Here is a 4,805-nt window from a genome sequence, read left to right as displayed (position 1 = left end):
TTGTCTGAGTGTTGGTCCAACTGAGCGATGTCCGGGGCTACCAGGGGCAACTCTAGGCTGGCCTACCCGACGTCTGGCTCATCTGAGTGTGCCCTGAGAACGAGATATGTGGAGCTCCTATCGGGATTTGTCGGCACATTCGGGCGGTGTTGTTGGTCTTGTTTTAACCTGTCGAAGTGTCTTGAAGAACCGAGGTACCGAGTCTGATTGGAACGTCTCGGGAGGAGGTCTATTCCTTTGTTGACCGTGAGAGCTTGTCATGGGCTAAGTTGGGACTCCCCTACAGGGATTTGAACTTTCGAAAGCCGTGCCCGCGGTTACGGGCAAATGGGAATTTGTTAATGTCCGGTTGTAGATAACTTGAACCTTAACTTAACTAAAATGAATCAACTGAGTGTGTTACCGTGATGGCCTCTTCTCGGCGGAGTCCGGGAAGTGGACACGGTGTTGGAGTAATGTTTGCGCAGGTTGTTCTCTAGTTTCTCGCTCGCGCTTTGCCTCCTCTTCTCGCTCTCTTTTTCGAATAGGATAGCCACCATATTTGCTAGTCGCTTGCTGCAGCTCCACATATATTTACCTTGCCATACCTATTAAGCTTAAATAGTCCTGATCGCGAGGGTGCGAGATTGCTGAGTCCCTGTGGCTCACAGATTACTATTACACCAGATGCAGGGCCTGATGATTCCGCTCCAGGTGACGCGCTCGAGCTCAAGTGGGAGTTCGACGAGGACTCTCAACGGTACTATGTTTCCTTTCCTGATGATCAGTAGTGGTGCCCAGTTGGGGGTGATCGGGACCGTGTCGCATGTTGGGTTATCTTTTATTTTGGCGCCGTAGTCGGGCCATGAGTGTTTGGATGATGTAATGTTATTTATGTACTTGGTTGACGTGGCGAGTGTAAGCCAACTATGTTATCTCCCCTTTTATTATCTATATTACATGGGATGTTGTGAAGATTGCCTAACTTGCGACCTATGCCTTCAATGCGACTATGCCTCTAAGTCGTGCCTCGACACGTGGGAGATATAGTCGCATCGAGGGTGTTACAGGCGCGCGGCCCCCCTAGCCCAAACCGAATTGGACTAGGGGGTCGGGCCCCCTTTCCTCCTTTTCCTCCTCCTTCCTTCTCCTTCTCCTCCTTCCTTTCCTCCTCCTAGTAGGAGTAGGAAAGGGGAGTCCTACTCCTACTAGGAGGATGACTCCTCCTCCTGGCGCGCCCATAGAGGGCCGGCCAGCCTCCCCCCTTGCTCCTTTATATACAGGGGCAGGGGGCACCTCTAGACACACAAGTTGATTAGTTGATCTCTCCCAGCCGTGTGCGGTGCCCCCTCCACCATATTCCACCTTGGTCATATCGTAGCGGTGCTTAGGCGAAGCCCTACGTCGGTAGCAACATCATCACCGTCACCACGCCGTCGTGCTGGCGGAACTCTCCCGTGAAGCTCTACCGGATCGGAGTTCGCGGGACGTCATCGAGCTGAACATGTGCTGAACTCGGAGGTGCCGTGCGTTCGGTACTTGGATCGGTCGGATCGTGAAGACGTACGACTACATCAACCGCGTTGTGCTAACGCTTCCGCTTTCGGTCTACGAGGGTACATGGACAACACTCTCCCCTCTCGTTGCTATGCATCACCATGATCTTGCGTGTGCGTAGGAAATTTTTTGAAATTACTACATTCCCCAACAGTGGCATCCGAGCCTAGGTTTTATGTGTTGATGTTGTGCACAAGTAGAACACAAGTGAGTTATGGGCGATATAAGTCATACTGCTTAGCAGCATGTCATACTTTGGTTCGGTGGTATTGTTGGATGAAGCGTCCCGGACCGACATACGCGTACGCTTACGCGAGACTGGTTCTACCGACGTGCTTTGCACACAGGTGGCTGGCGGGTGTCAGTTTCTCCAACTTTAGTTGAACCAAGTATGGCTACGCCCGGTCCTTGCGAAGGTTAAAACAGCACCAACTTGACAAACTATCGTTGTGGTTTTGATGCGTAGGTAAGAATGGTTCTTGCTAAGCCCGTAGCAGCCACGTAAAACATGCAACAACGAAGTAGAGGACGTCTAACTTGTTTTTGCAGGGCATGTTGTGATGTGATATGGTCAAGACATGATGCTAAATTTTATTGTATGAGATGATCATGTTTTGTAACCAAGTTATCGGCAACTGGCAGGAGCCATATGGTTGTCGCTTTATTGTATGCAATACAATTGTGTTGTAATGCTTTACTTTATCACTAAGCGGTAGCGATAGTCGTGGAAGCATAAGATTGGCGAGACGACAACGATGCTACGATGGTGATCAAGGTGTCGCGCCGATGACGATGGTGATCATGACGGTGCTTCGGAGATGGAGATCACAAGCACAAGATGATGATGGCCATATCATATCACTTATATTGATTGCATGTGATGTTTATCTTTTATGCATCTTATCTTGCTTTGATTGACGGCAGCATTATAAGATGATCTCCCACTAAATTTCAAGATAAAAGTGTTCTCCCTGAGTATGCACCGTTGCCAAAGTTCGTCGTGCCCATACACCACGTGATGATCGGGTGTGATAAGCTCTACGTCCATCTACAACGGGTGCAAGCCAGTTTTGCACACGCAGAATACTTAGGTTAAACTTGACGAGCCTAGCATATGCAGATATGGCCTCGGAACACTGAGGCCGAAAGGTCGAGCGTGAATCATATAGTAGATATGATCAACATATTGATGTTCACCATTGAAAGCTACTCCATTTCACGTGATGATCGGTTATGGTTTAGTTGATTTGGATCACGTGATCACTTAGAAGATTAGAGGGATGTCTTTCTAAGTGGGAGTTCTTAAGTAATATGATTAATTGAACTTAAATTTATCATGAACTTAGTACGTGATAGTATCTTGCTTGTCTATGTTTGATTGTAGATAGATGGCCCGTGCTGTTGTTCCGTTGAATTTTAATGCATTCCTTGAGAAAGTAAAGTTGAAAGATGATGGTAGCAATTACACGGACTGGGTCCCTAACTTGAGGATTATCCTCATTGCTGCACAGAAGAATTACGTCCTGGAAGCACCGTTAGGTGCCAGGCCTGCTGATGATGGTAGCAATTACACGGACTGGGTCCCTAACCGAGAGAAATACTTACGCTACTTTGCTACATCACCCTTTCCTCTTCAAAAGAAAACCAACGCATGCTCAAGAGATAGCACTATCTGCTTCCTGGCCCTGTCTGATACTTTTCTTTGTGCTTTCATTTCAAATGTATATTGTGATGTCTTCTCCAGCAATGTCATCTCATCTTCATTTTCTTCTTTAATTTGAATTATATTCTGGTTCTTCTCATTTGTCATATGCATCATTGTTCGTTTCAAGTGATCTTTGATATTTCTACCTGTTTTTGATGACTCTGCATGATCGCTACTATTCTTGCTTGTTTTTCATGACTCTATATGTTTGCTCCCATTTGCCATTTTCAGATACCTTGTAGTAATTCTTCTTCGTCTTTGCTAGAACTATAGGTGCTATCATCGGTTGCCAAGTCATGGCCATTTAATTCATCATTATGCTGGGGTGATTGAATATTCATGATGTTCTTTGTATATTGAGTCTCATGACTATCATTTGCCTTACCTTCCTAGATGCATTCTTGATGTTTGGATGTATGTTCATGTGAAAGAGCAACCATGGTTTAAGTAATTTTTATTATGCTTAATATGCCTGTTTTCAGCATAATACCAATGATGTTTGATTTTTTCTTCTTTCTCTTGTTTCCGCATTGTAAACAAAAATTACCCACAATATCACTATGCTTTGTAGTAGTTCCATATACAATGGTATGTTTTTATCAAAGTTGTCACTTTGTAGATCAGTAGATGAGACATTGCAGATAATTATTCCATAAACCTTGTATATGTGCTCTCTCATATTTTGTGAGTGGATCGTCTGCAAATCATACATAATGTATTTTTATAGGAGATTTAATTTGAAATTCTTTTTGTGATTTTTGTAGTTTAACAATGAGTTTCTGCATCCATACATGTGATTCGCTTAAACTTCTTCTGGAACTGCTCCTTCTGCCGTGTATGGCTCACATTCCTGCAAATTTGCAGCGAGTCAAGAGATAGAAATTTAATCAAGGTAAACATCATTGCATAGTCCCAGCAAAAAAACATGAGTAGATAGAACTTTAAATTACTATTTCGAAGTATGGATTTTTTTTATTGGTTTTTAGTTTAGTGCGTGTAAAAAAATCAGTGGCTATTGAAATTTCAAAAATATTTTTTTTGCGGGAAAAATAATTTTTATCATGTGTTCTATTACATGCATTTTCACGACAAAAGGGGATAGGGGGGCTGGGAGGATGGAAACCTCAAGAAAATCTGTCGTGTCGAAGCACAAGGGGCCAGGGGAGGAGGAGTGCTCGGATTTCCACGACAAAATGAGAAGATTCTCTCGGCGGCCTCGTCTCCGGTACGACTCAGGTGTGACCTGTGCGCGACAAGTGACCACACACGCAACATCACGCTACTGAACTCCTCGCAGGATAGCAACAGTAGGAGGGACAAAATTACTGTTCTGACCCTTAAGGCAAACTAAATCCCGATTTGACCTCGTTCCGAAAAAAATTTCGTTTCTGACCTTTTCTGGTGACGCCAAGGTCCCTGGCGTCTGGGTTACGAAGCAGACGCCGGGGTCCCTGGCGTCTGGCCCCTGACCCGCACTGCCCGCCTGCCCGCCTGGTCCCTGGCGTCTGGGTTACGAAGCAGACGCCAGGGGCCAGACGCCAGGGACCCCAGCGTCTGCTTCGTA

Source organism: Triticum dicoccoides, chromosome 4A, assembly GCF_002162155.2.
Source record: "Triticum dicoccoides isolate Atlit2015 ecotype Zavitan chromosome 4A, WEW_v2.0, whole genome shotgun sequence".
Taxonomy (NCBI): domain Eukaryota; kingdom Viridiplantae; phylum Streptophyta; class Magnoliopsida; order Poales; family Poaceae; genus Triticum; species Triticum dicoccoides.
This window is presented reverse-complemented; position numbering follows the sequence as displayed.